The following is a 14,377-nucleotide window of genomic DNA, read 5'->3' on the forward strand; positions in this document are numbered from 1 at the left end:
GTAGAGTTGTTGACACGGCATCTCAAAAATGAACGTCTTGGGAAGGACAGTCTTTTATGTGTGTTACCTCATGGGGCATGTTTAATGGTGTTCTGGTTTCAGCAAACTGTTGAAGGTTGTTTGGGTTGCACTTCCATTGGAGACTTGATAAAGACAACTTAATTGATAGTTTGTTGACAGTTTCAGTAAGTAGAGTTAAAAAAAAAAGGCCTTCCTTAAATTTATTCTAGGCTCTGTCAAGGAATAATTCTCCGTATGGCAACATCTAAAATAAAACTAAGCTGAATTCATATATACGCTAATTTAACTCTGAAATCTGTGAAGATCATTGTTAAAGAACTTGAAGCAAAATCATGTGTATTTTTGACCTCCCTTTGAAATGAAATGGATATTTTATGTTTGCAATACAAAAATGGAATATATTGCTTATAAGGATCATTTTAGTTCTTAGTGAATAGGTATACAGACACAAATACATTTGTATAAGTGGTGCACTATTATTTATTAAGATTTTTTTTTAAGAAAGCTTCACAAGGTGTGCATTGATTCGGGATGCAACAGGAAAGTAGTGTCATGACCTCCGTCTAGTGAGACGGAGGTCATTACATTCATGAGCGGTCATTTATGAAGCTTGTGTAGTGATGTCACTGCCTGGTCAGGATCACGGTGCTTATTCATGATGAATATTTTGAGCACAAAACATATGCAGATAATACCATTGTGTTACAGTCAGTAAGTTTTATTTATGTATTTATTTATTTTATTTTTTTTAATTTTTTTTTTGTAAATTTACCTTTCATCACTAAAGCACTTCACAGACTGTCAGCATCTGGATCTTATGTCACCAACTGTGAAGTATGAACTCTATATTGTTGGTTCTTCACACCTTGTGTTGCCATAAGTTACTTCAAACCCAAACGCCACCCTTCTGTTTTTGTAATAATCTTCACACTTCTTCAGATCTAATCTTTGCACAATCTTTAGCAGGCCTAAGTGTAATCGATTACCAAATTGGTCCCTGTTTTTGTGCTCCAGAAGTTTTTGTCCTCTTGTCCTCATTCATGCTGAGTCTAACTGGCACCATAGGACCCAATAAGGGAAAGTGCACATCTGTAAAGCACTGTCACTCTCTATACAGAGTAAAGACTGTTGAGTGCTGTGAGCTTAGTGGAGCAAAAGCCAATATTTTGATGATCCAAGCGTTTGTTGATCTGTGGTATGTACGTTTAGTTCAGCTTTATGGCTTTTAATGCCAGTTTTCAAAGACCTGGATTTGGGTCTTGATCTGTGTTATAAGGTTCGTTTGATTCTACAGAAATACAGATTGCTTAATTACCCAACTTCTAGGCCTGGTTTAAAATCAAATGTTTCTGGTATGAGGTCACATGAAAATGATTTGGGGAATGATTCTATGTTTAAATACCATATTGTATTCCTTTTAGTACTATTTAACTTTATATATATATATATATATATATATATATATATATATATATATATATATATATATATATATATATATATATATAAAAGGGATTTATTTTTAGTGGTTCTTTGATGCCTTCGTTCAGCATTATAATATGTTTTCAGCCTCATGGTTTGATGATGTGCTTATGGCATACCGAACACACTGAAATCCCATTAATTCTAATAAAGCAGGGAGAAATAAAACCTTTTCTCTGGTTTCTGCTACCACCTGTCACTGACACATGAAATACGGGTTAAGCCCAATGTAAGGTAGGCTGCAGGATGGTCTGCTCAAGTCTTTCGTCCCACTGCGATAAATCCTTATGCACTCTATTCAGACAGCTAAGTGAATTTGAAGCGTGAGCATTTGGTTACAGCACATGGAGAGAGAATGTGCTCTGTCTGCTTGCTGGAGTGCTCTCAGCACGCAAGGGTTTCTCAACTCCTTTACATCCCCCCATTTTTTTTTAACTCTTCTTTTTGTTGCTGGTTTGTTTTTCTGTCCTGGATTTTATTATTGAATTAGAGTCTACTATTAATTTCGTTGATGATGTGGGCAATCATTTTCATCATCATCAAGCGCTGAAGTTTGGAGGAAATGTAGATATTTATGGAAGGAACAAGAAACAATGGGGCATGCTGCTATAGGAAAATAATCAATGGTGGGGGGGTGTGTGTGTGATGTGACCCGACATGATTATTTTCCTATAACAGAACGCCCCAAAGTGTTTTATTCCTGTTATACCACAGCAATTTGTCAACATACATTTTTAATTGATTAAATAATAAATGACACAACATACTTTTTTTTTATCCATTTCTAGTTACAGTTAATGTTGTAGAACATCTGCGAGACAAGTTTCTATTATTAATTACGTTATATTAACTATAAAGAATGGCTCCTTCACCAGCTTCCTTTTTCCTCTCTCTTGAAGTTAATAAGAAAGATAAAAGAAAAAACTTCAACATGTCATGTTACCAAGAAATTATAAAGTGCAACATCTTCTGTCCTGAAGATTCTCCTGTTATGGAAAACGTACTGACTGTTACAAAGTGCTGACACTGGAGGCTCCTTCCATTAATGTGAAATAAATATCTTCTTACAGAAAAGCTCACCATATTAATGACTATACATTTTGTTTGTTAATTTTGTTCATTAAAAAAAAAAAGTCGGTTGCAATCAGTTGCAATAATACAATGATGTGTTAGAACAAGTGCATTAATATAAGCCTGTGATTTGAATTACAGCCAGATCTACTGTCAGAGCTGCTGAGAATTCAACAGAACTGTGGTATAACATATGTTGGAGGATATACAGACTATATAGTTGTACTTCCAACTATATTGGATTAAAATGTTGATTAAAACAACAGATTAGCACAACATTCTCTTGAAGTAGATAACAGTGTAAATGAAGCAGGACTGATTAGCAGAATTTTTGTAGAACTACTTTGGTCCATACTGTATGATTTACACTGCGCACTAGTGGGAAATGCTCGGGATGTTTTATGTCCAGTGTTATTTTGAGAGTCCTCAGGTCACTGGTGGCTGATCAGAAAGCCCTTATAAAGACGTCAAACTGATTGGCAGAGGAAAAAGTGGGTTATCACTACACTGTCGTGCCTTGTGACACTGACTCGTTCGCGTTTAGTCAACACCTTCCTCCCACTGTTAGTGGCCCCTGGCTTCCTAATGCAACTTCTAACTTTGTTGGGTTCTCATCAAGCATCAGAGCCTGGAAAACAAGTCCCCTCTCTCGTCTCCATGTGGCTTATATTATTCATAAGAAATGATGGGCCTCTGGTTTGGCCATGCAAATGTCAGGCGCTTACGTTGTTAATGGCTTTTTAGTGTTTTCCAAGCTCTTCCTTCTTTTATTTATATTTAAAAAGATGATCGTATGGTAAGTCCTGTTGCACTTTGATACTGGGATGAGGTTGAATTTATTTATTAAATGTAAACTTTAAATTTAATGCTGTTGTTTGGTTTCAAGGTACTGCTTATGTTGTTTCATTTCTTCCTGTTGCATTCTGGTTGAAGGTTGAGGTAAACCTTTAAGGAAAAAAAAAAAAAAAAACTTCATTGAAATGACATTTTCCCCTCTGATTCTGTACTCAGTTTATTTATAGCTATTTGATTTTTCTGGTTATGAGTCTTATTTAGTAATACAATCTTGAGACACCAAACTCTACATCATTTTCTTCACTCACCCTCAAACCTCTTAGTCATGCACTGAATGAACTGGAACAGTTTAAAAATCACAGGTCACAGACTTTTCCCCCACTTTCCATAATTAAAAAAAAAAGAACCTCAAACCAACAATCCCTCTTCTTTGAATTCATGAGTTAGAGCTCTTTGTGTACTAAGGTAATGTTACAAGCGAGCCTATGTTTGGCCTAGTTCCTTGGCTTTCTCTTTACTCCACTGATCCCCCATTTCTCTCTCCTGCTAGATGTCTGATGTAGCCATGTGTACTCAGAGTCTCCCCGTAACCACTCTGATGTGCCCTGCCCCTCCGTGGTTAGACACCTCATTTGTCATTGGAAGGATCAGAGGAGGCGGTGAAAATCAAAATAATCATCGCACAAAGTCGCTAGCAGGGGAAAAAAGCCGGCCTCAAGATAACAAGACTTCTTGGGTTGCACTCGTACAGTCATGAGAGGGAAATCTGAAGAAGATACTTACTTACTTTCGTGTCCGAGGACTAATCTTGAATTATATATATATATATATATATATATATATATATATATATATATATATATATATATATATATATATATATATATATATGTATGTGTGTATATATATGTATGTGTGTGTGTATATATATATATATATATGTATTAATGTATATATATATATATATATATATATATGTATGTATGTATGTATGTATGTATATGTATATATATAAGTAAGTATAAAAAATATGTAAGTATATATAAGTCAACTTTTGTAAATCATGTTTTTTAAAAGTTATACTTTATATTTACATGACATTGTGTTATATAGTTAACATTTAATGTTTATTTAATTGATATTTGAGTTATGTCCAATCTGTTAACTTAATGTACTGATATACAAAGTGCAAGACTAAAGTTCATTAGAAATAATACATGACTATGAATAAACGGATTTAAATTTACAACAAAATTAAGTTATTTGTCAAACGCAATTTGTAATTTTTAAAATTATTTTCCAAAGGGCTTTTTAATGTTATTTAAGCTTGTATGGGGAAATGCCCAGGACAGCACATACCTTTTATTTCTGGTTGCTTTTGTCCAGACGAGTCATCCACGTTCTCTGAAATCTAATTTCAGTTGGTTTTCATCACTTACATTGCTAGACCATACTGAAACTCAAACTATCACGACTCCTATGTGACAGATTAGTGACTAGTGCCTATGTTTTGTAATAACATTAGAAAAAAATCAAATCACACAGCTGTGCTTTTTCTGTCACATCAAATACAAAATCATCTGAGCTGTAGAATCCTGAACCTGTATTTCGGATGCCTGTGGGTTTTGAACGTTGTTCATACGCCTGTGGGTATGAATTTATTTATGAGTTTATGAGTTATTTATGAATTAAGTTGACGCTGTCGCCTTGTGACAAGACAATTGGCAGGAATGGGAAAATGGAATATATCATGATAGTTGTAATATATAAATATAAATATATATATATATATATATATATATATATATATATATATATATATATATATATATATATATATATAATATAAGATTTAGTAAATATTAAATAATTTACTAATAGTAAATAATATATTAGATTTAGATTTAGTAAATGTTGTTATAGCGTGAACTCCGGTAATCTGGAGTATTTAAAACAAAAATCTGTGATAAACATTTTAAACTTTTTTGTAATCGTCTCCAAGATGTTGTCTGAACACACTAGAAAGAAAAGCATGTAAATATTATACTCACAGAAGACATGACCAACCAGCAAAAGATTTCTTCTTTTTACTATTCTTCTTTCTTTACTAAGCCTACAAATTGTCCTTTGTTAATAAAATCTGTATATTTAATATTTGAGACTAATTTTGGCTAGAGACCCCAAACAAGCTGCAACACTGTAGTGTTTTAAATTAGATGATAGACCAATGTAAAACCATTCATAACAGGCTGCAACAGGATATTTGTCTAAATCATTTAAAATGTTTAAATCATCCATATGTTAATTATGCATCGTCTAATCAGCACATGTATAATTGTATAGTCCTTAAAATGTATGACTCCCCTGTGTTGAGTATAGAACTTTCCAGGATAGCTAAAACGTTGTTTTTTTCAGACTATATTTGATACATTAAGAGGGAAAATGTAAAAGTATATGCACTTTTTTTTTAAATTTTTTTTTTACCAATTTCATTTGACCAATTTAATATGTATTTTTATACTTGAGTATATCATACCTACCATTTAATTACATTTCGGAATGCTGCTAAAGTTAAGTAAACTTTTTGAAATTACCTTACTCCCTGTCTGAGAAATGTTCTGTTTACCCCGCCCCTCTATGACATCACATCCATAATGTCATATGGCTTCGATAATGGCTGTGTTTCAAATCGCATACTTATGTATTACTCTAGCTAGTGTTTGAGTATATAAACCTGTCTAATGTGGATACACTGCCAAATACAAACAAATGTAGTGCAGTTAAAAGACCTGAGTTATGTAGTGCATTTGCCAAACAAATGAAATGAGGACCAATGAACACTTTGTCCATCAACCTGTCCCAACTCAACAGTGGGGGAGGGGCCTAGAGGAGGTAATGGACAGAAACAAAATGGCTTCTGACGAACGCTGTTTCTCTCTCACACGTTATTAAATATCCAAACTTTGCAGCTTATGCTAATTAAGTTGGTTAAGTTGTTAATATCAGCACTAATGTTTAAATCACATGTAGTTTTTAACATCAGTTTCCTTCGATGCATTTAACAGACCTCACAAGTGTGAACCTGTACTAGGGGGTTCTCTATTTCTTAATATTATAAATATAAGGGCTTTAAATTCTGACACTGTAGTGAAAAACATAAGTCCCAGATGACATGAATTTACTGTCCCTGCTGAAAAATCCAGCGTAGTCTGGCCAGCTACCAGCTGCTAAAACAGGCCCAGCTTGTAAAGCTTGTAGATAATCTTTTGAGATTTATTTTCCAGCTTCCCAATTACTCGACTAAATTGATCAATAAATGTTTGAGATGTTCTATATCTTAAAAATAATTTTCTACGAGGTCGCATTATGGTGCCTTGTAAGTGGTAATTTGCGAGTTGTAATAACGTCTTTTTTCCACCTAGGGAGGTTTGATGTGCAAAGTAGGAAAAAACAACATGGATGCCTCCATGGAAGTATGTCTTTTGTTTGCTCTGTCAGAGCACATAAACCTCATAAAAAGCTACTTTAACTGGACTTTTCCAGTTACAGGCCTGAGTTGCTACTGGTACTTTTTCATTATAGAGAACTTCAAACACTCATGCAATATTTTGGACTGAAACTGCAACAGCCGGCTAACATTAATGATAACTCTAATGTTGATGATTACCTTCTCAAAACAGTGATTAGTGTGGTCAATGTTACAGATTTAATCATATACTGTGCCTGTATATTAACTGATCTGAAGCCAATTGCTATAAACCCATTTAAAGGTATAAAAGGGGGACTTTACTGTGTTCACAGTGTGAGCAGACATGTTGATATGATGTTACTCTATAAACAGGGATAGAACTGTTGAGAAGACTACCCCAGGGGTGCTTTCTGTGGGTTTTGAACAGTTGTAGGTGGGAAAATACAAATTGCGACTTCTCCTCGAATGCAGCATTAGTAACGGTAATTGAGACATTGTTTTCTTTCTACCAGAACTACCCAGCTGGCAAACATGGTCTACGAGTTTAACCAGATTGTACTGTTTGGCTGATGGTAGGTTATTAGATCGGGGGCACTAATATTCAATGTTTCTAAATTTCCCATATTTCAAATTCTGCATGACTAAAAATGACTTAACTATAGCACAGTTTCCAAATCCTAGTATCCCTGTCCTTTATATTTTATTGTTTTCCCTACTCATAATTTCATAATCAGATAATTAACAGCCCTTCCTTAGTTGAAGTGTGTGTGTGTGTGTATGTGTGTGTGTTAGAGCAGAGAAAACACTAATATGTTCTTAGACTAAACTGAATTAGTGGTGGTAAGTTTAGTAACCACTAGAGGGCAGTGCAGGTGCTCTGGTATTGCCCACCAGTTCACCTTGTATTAACCATTTATCTTAACGTGATATCTGCATGTTTCCTTACATTGTAAACCACTGTACAGTGAGGAACAAATGAACATATGCTCTTAGTTATAGCCATCCTCAAACAGTATAAACAATCTCTGTACTAAAGTCATATTATGACAGAAACATCATGTCATCAGTCGCAATCTTGTTCATCTCCAGTTGGAAAAGCAATGTGTTTTCTACATTGTGCATGATTAATCTGTAGCTTTGAGGCAACGAGGACCAAATGTCTTTACTCTGTCCAATAAAGCACGCCACGGGAGGGTGGCTGACCATCCATGCTGCATTGGCGCCCACCGAGGCTGAGAGGGGGTTGGGTCTAAGACCCTTTACATATTGTGGAAGTGTGTAGTGGACAAGGGGCAGACAGGACATGACCCGGGAGAGGAAGTACTGTGCCCGCTTGGAGGAGGATTCATCCATCAGGCAGGGGCAGAGGCCAGTGGTCAAAACCTCAAAAGATCTGGGAGGATTAGTGGGCAACTTTGACTTTTATTATTAATATGTATGCCTGTGTGCTTCTCTGTAGTTGCTTGAGAGGGATGTGAAACCTTTTGCAGTCCTGTGATAGTTCATTCTAGGATGGTATTGACTCACTGAAATAATGATGTGTTAACTGCTTGGGTATCACCATTTCTTAAGATACTTTTGATACTTTTAATTTCACTTCAGCAGCTGAGAAGTCTGGAGACTGGCATTTCAAGAGACATTCTCTCAGATCACTTGTCCTAGTTATATGCATTCCTATGCAGGCTATATTCATCAATAAATGCACTTTGATAAAATGAAAAAAGATCTGGAGTATTCAGATACAGACCACACACTAATTTACAGAGACCCTTATTCATTTGTTTTGCATCTCTATCATTGGAGTGGCATTTGAAGCTCCTCTAATTCGTCAGTGGAGGTTCATTACTCTAGCATCAAGGCAAAGGAGATCAAAGAGGCAAAGTCATTTGTATGGCCACAGAATATCACACTAGTCGGGTTGGTTAGGGCACTGGACAAATAGCCAAAAGGTCATGAATTAAATTCCTCCACAAAGCACCAAAAGATCAGATATATGCATTCTGCTTCCACTTCCTTCAGTGCACATTTGCCAAATGGAGCCATTTTGTTTAAGGAAATAGATGGCAAAGTAGTTAATTCCATCTGCCTTGCTCTCAACCATGGAAAACTCATTTTATATCTTAATATACATCATAATTCCTTTTAGGCTTGTGTACGTGTCTTGGTAATTCTGAATAATTATTTTAAAATGGCAGACATTCCTATACATTTACAAAATAATTTCATAATTAATAGAAGCTGTTTACTTGGGTTGAGATCTGGTGACTTCATTTTCATCCTCATCAAACCATTCAGTGAGTCCTTGTACCCTGTGGATGGAGGGCGTGGCCACCTTGGAAGAGACCACTCCCATCAAGAGAGAAAAGTTTCATCATCGGATAAAGGTGATAAGTCAGAAGAACTTTCTGTTGACTTACCAGCAAAACAGCCCCACTGGTTTTTCATTTATTTTGTCACCTGTAAATCACATATTCATGAATGAAGTATTGGGGAAAAAACAAAAAACAAACAAACAAACGAACAAACCAAAAACTAACAAACTGAACCAAAAATGAAAAAATAACCTTAATCAGTTAATAACTAAATGATAAATAATGCATAAAATAAGTTTATTTATTTATTTATTTATTTAAAAATAAAAACAAACAACTAAATAAAACTATCATTTTGCCCTACCTTACAGGAGGCTCTTGTAAAAACAAGGGGTGCCAATAATTATTGTCTTAATTTTTGGAGAAGCTACATAGTGCAAAAGGGTTTTGTATAGTTTGATTGCACTCATATACTACAGAAAGTTAATTTCTTAATATTTAATATATTATAGATTTAATATATTCTATGCTTTTATATTTTATATATTTTATGCTTTTATACAATTATCACAACTTTTTTTCATTAATATGAAAATATTACATACCATACCAATGTGCAGTATTTAGATTCAATGCCACATTACCATAAACCTCTTCCTACTTTCTTCCTAACTTTTAATCATCTGTGTATTTATGGAGTGGCCTTGACGAGTGATCAGTCTGTGATCTGTCATAGTTTCAGGCTAGTGTTAACTTTTGGTTAACCTTTGTGTTCATAGCCTGTCAGTCTGTAGACCAAATCTTTATCCCCGCTGGACTGTTTTGGCTGGCTGGAAAGTACACATACAGAAGTACATCAAGTCATCAAAGGATTAAAAAATGCACACATGGCTCTGTGCCCAGTGGGTTCAGGAGTGTGTGTACTGTAGAATGGCTAGCAGTGGGGGTGCTTGGCTTTGGAAATAGGGTCTAGGTGCTAATTAACACTGCTGTCAGTGGGCTCATGGAATGAAGTGATGCCTCAGATAAGCAGACTGATGGGAGCAGCAAGCAGCCATCTGGACCTTGTTCCATCATCTTGATTGGTCCGGGGTTCAAGATTCACGTTTCTACTGTGCTTGTAGGCTACTGTATTGTTCCTAGTATATCTAACAAAAGTATTAAAATGTGTGGAATTCAACGCTAAAGGATGTTAGATTATCAGCAATCATTATATTGTCATAGCTGTATTTTGTCATGATGTATATCAAACAGACTGCCTCATATTTAAGTCCACATCAAGGTTACATTCCGGCAAAACTGTTTATTTTTTTGGTTAGGTTTTGGAAGCCATCAAATCAAATCAATACCCTACACATTTTTGGTTTTAATCCACACAGATAATAAATTTTCTACCACGTGCTATTCCTGACATCATTTTTTTATTAGGGTTTATCATCTACAGTATGTGAAATATTACCTTAATATTAATGTATGTAATGGCAAAACATCAAAATCAAGACTGGAAATAGTGCAGCTATGGGCCAAAGTGTTTCAAGTGTTACAGCCATGCCTGAAAAAGCTATGTATGTTCTTTTTCTCTTGATACAATAGCTAAAATATGTGGCACACTGCAGAATATTTTCCTCCCTTATGTGCCACATCTTGCTCACCTTATCCACTGTCACTTTAGAAGCTCTTGTGGTCACTGCTGTTGTAAAAGTGTCATCCTGCTGCTTTGAAAGCCGCTCGCTTGTCTTTTTACAGTTAATCCGCTATCATTTTTTAATGAGACAATGAGTGTGGGTAAAGGGTGTAGCCCCATGTCCCTGGCTTTAACAGTGATGCGTCTAACTACACTTGTGAGAACATGGCAGAATGACATAGCAGTCACTAGGTCTCTCTGCTCACTGGTACAGGTATGACAGTGGATGGACTAGATCTGAGGAATTGGACGCTGCCTGTTAATGAAAGCCAGTGTGTGGTTTAAACCGTTTTCATCTTCAGAGATCACAAAGATGCATTCACCAACCACTTTAATAGGAACATCTGTACACCTTCTGTGAGGCTGTGCCCACTGTAGCCTCAGATTCTTGTTTTTGGCTGACAGAAATGGAACCCGATGTAATCTTCTGATGTTGTAGCTCATCCACCTCAATGTTGTGCATTTTGAGATACATTTCTGCTCACCACACTTGTAAAGAATGCTTATTTGAGTTACTACAGCTTTCCTGTCTACTCTCCACTGACCAGTCTATTCTCCACTGACCTCTTCCATCAACAAATTGTTTCTACCCATTCACGAAAAGACAAATCAGTCAGGCATTCATTAAAACAACCCTGCCATGGTCAAATCACATTTTCCCACAGTCTGATGTTTGATGTAAACATTAACTGAAGCTTGTGAAGCTCCTGTATCTGCATGAATGTATGCATTGTGCTACTGCAACAAGAGCAGGTGTACAAGTGTTCCTAATAAAGTGACCAGTCAGTGTATGTTGCTATTATGTTGGTTTTATAATGAGTACTCTCAAACCATTAAAGATTCTTTGGAGAACCCTTCAGCAGAGTGTTTCCTTATCAGAGAAGGTTCCTAGAACCCCGTCAGTAATCTAAGCACCCATACCTATCCAAAGAACCCTTAAAGAAGGATGGTAGAATGGCAGAGAAATGAATGGCATATCTAACCCACTGATTATTCACATACATTGTTAGCCATTAGATGCTACAAATTTTATTTCTAGTGCATTATTCCTATATTTATTCTTCAGGCATTGATTTTTTGTGCTTCAAACCTAGCATGAACAAAGCGATCAAAGAACAGGCCAGACAGAATAGAGAAGTACAAGCCCAAAGGAGTGATAAAACCGAAGAAAACAAGAGCTGAAAATCTGCAGCGAGTTACTCCACAGATTCTGCGGCTTGTGTTAGCAAGAGTCCAGGGAGAGAGTTAGAAGTGTGGTGAAGCCCAAGAGCGGCATGATGGGAGACAAAGAACAGGCATCCGCGGCAGACGGCCCACTCCACTGACAGGACCAAAACTCTGGCCTGTAATGTAATGGATGGGATCTCCGGCCCCAGCCACTTCAAAGACACTAATGGATCACTGATAACACTATTATACAGCATTTTTTGGTTTCTCTTTTTGGTAAACGCCTAAGTTGAAGCGTGTGTCATTGGCATCATGCCATCCCGATTTTAATAATAACGCTATCAAACTATATACCAATAGATCATTTGAAATTTTCTTTATGAACAGATGTTTCAATTGTAATCAGGGCCTGCTGTACAGTGAACTCAAATCAACTTAAATAGAATATCGCAATTTTTCCTTTCACATATAGGCAATATGAAACATTTACGATGTTAACTACCTCATTAAACAATAATAATAATGAAATATTTATGAGTGTCAGGTTTGGGTGCATTTTTTATAATGCATTTTTTATAATGCACCCAAATGTTCTCACCTTTTTGCTTGGAGAAATGCAATGATAATAAATTTATAAATACATTAAATGTCAGCTCAGATATTTCAGTGATTATTCTGCTGACGTTCACACCAGCATGCTTTATTTTAATGCTAGGTTATGGGGTTACATTATGCTAGCTTTCAGTATGTTAATGCACTTGAATAAAAAATGATTTCGGGAGCTGAGTGTGGGGATCAACGAGATGGACTAGTTGCACCCATGTACATGTCAAACAGATTTTATAAAATGGCTACAAGCATGCAGGTTAACTGGAAATCACATTTCTGGGCTTGGTGGTTGGTATTCTGTCTGCAGAATGCTTGCAACATAATCAAAGGAGTATGTGTGAAAAGAATGAGAATTAGTGGTGTCATTCTTTGACACTTATGTCCACGCCCCTAATGGACATCAATATTTTGAAACAAAATGTTGAGTTCTGGAAGTTTTCAAAGAATTTTGATAATTATACCTATAGAGTTATAATTATTTCCAATCTTGATATTCTAGGGGACCAAATAATGGAAACATACCTTCACTTTGAAGTGTCTAAATCGCAATTACAAACATGGCTACACAGGTGAGTTCTAATAGGTTGATTGACAACTAACAGCATGTATCATTTTTAAAAGAGGTCTGATAATTAGCACGCTGATATAGGTGAGCTATGAATGCAACATGAGGCAAGTTCCAGAGGCCAAACAGTGGGTGCATGAAAAAAAGAAGCAGTGGTCACAAGTCGAGGTTCACTGACTTGGATTGAGTTTCCTACTTTATAGGAAACTTGCTAAATGGCTCAAAAGTACATAAAATTAACCACAGAATTCAATTACTCTGTATAATGATGCTGAAACATTTTGTATGTGCAAAGATGCATAAGAATACATAAGAACAAGCCCAAAAAATGCATTTAAGTGTGGTGGAGGAGCCATAATGATTTGGGCCACCATCTCATAGAAATTAGGTCCAAGGATTGGTTGTATAACAGCAAAACATATAGGAAGCAGTTTTACAGGACCACCCTATGGTGCATCCTGTTGATCCATATTTCAGGATGATAATTTTCCCAGTTATAGTGCTAAGATTATTCAAATGTGGCTTGATGAACACCAAGAAGAAAGTCTAGCATCTTCCATGGCCTTCCCAATCACCAGATATAAACATAATTGAACTTATGATTACATTTTCTTGAGTATAACTCAGTAAGAATATATATTGAGTATATAAGTCTTTTATTGAGGCAAAGGGTGGACCTTCTTACTGTGCCCTTGATATTCACTACAATGTTGATTTGTTTTATTCCTTCCTGTAAACTCAGACACTTTCCAGTCATATTTCTCCATTTCTAACTTGCCATAGTCAGAGTGCGTTCCTAGTTATAATCTGGCTTATTACAATATCAGTGTTCAGATTGACTTGCCAGTATCATGAGTAATGGTAGGTACTTTCACCCAGTATTCTATAACAGAGCTTTTGCATTCCAAACAATACTGAGAATACAATGACGAAGGCAGCAAATAATTTCATCCTGAGACATCCTGTGTTACACTTTTGATTATCTTACCCCTTGAATCTGAAATATGGTAGCGGTGGAAAGTGTTAGCAAATGTCTGATGTCTGATGCATATTGTACATATTGCATATTGTATATATTCCATTTAAGAAACAAACTTGAACACTTGAGCATATCTGTGCAAGATACAGCTATTTAACAAAAAGTTTGTAAGGTCTTTTATCCAATAATCTTTTTCTAGTGTGACCTACAAAATTCCAATGTC

The sequence above is a fragment of the Ictalurus punctatus genome, chromosome 28 (assembly GCF_001660625.3).
Source record: "Ictalurus punctatus breed USDA103 chromosome 28, Coco_2.0, whole genome shotgun sequence".
In the NCBI taxonomy this organism is placed as follows: domain Eukaryota; kingdom Metazoa; phylum Chordata; class Actinopteri; order Siluriformes; family Ictaluridae; genus Ictalurus; species Ictalurus punctatus.